Raw genomic sequence first — 354 nt, forward strand, 5'->3', positions numbered from 1 at the left:
GTCACTGGTGCCCACGTGAAACAGCAGCAGCGGATAATAGTCAGTGGACTGTACGAGGCTTGGTAGCTTCTCGGTGACATCCCTGATGCGAGCCCCCACTAAGCAGCACACCCCTCTAGAGAGTGCGTCCAGTCGGCAAATGGGTGCTTCCGTACCTTTCAGAAGAGAGTCGCTTACTACTATCACTCATCGCCTTTTCTTCATGGCTCTGGTTGTTATATGGGGGGTCAGATCGGGCTGCATTACTCAGCTCCAGCGCTTCTCCTGGTGTGACAGGATTTTATTCTTCGGCCTGCAGAAGCGGTTCTGCAAAGGCACCTGAGGCTTCGGGGGAAGTCTCTTCCTCCTGCTGGG

This window comes from Pygoscelis adeliae, unplaced genomic scaffold (genome assembly GCF_000699105.1).
Source record: "Pygoscelis adeliae isolate BGI_AS28 unplaced genomic scaffold, ASM69910v1 Scaffold86, whole genome shotgun sequence".
Classification (NCBI taxonomy): Eukaryota; Metazoa; Chordata; class Aves; order Sphenisciformes; family Spheniscidae; genus Pygoscelis; species Pygoscelis adeliae.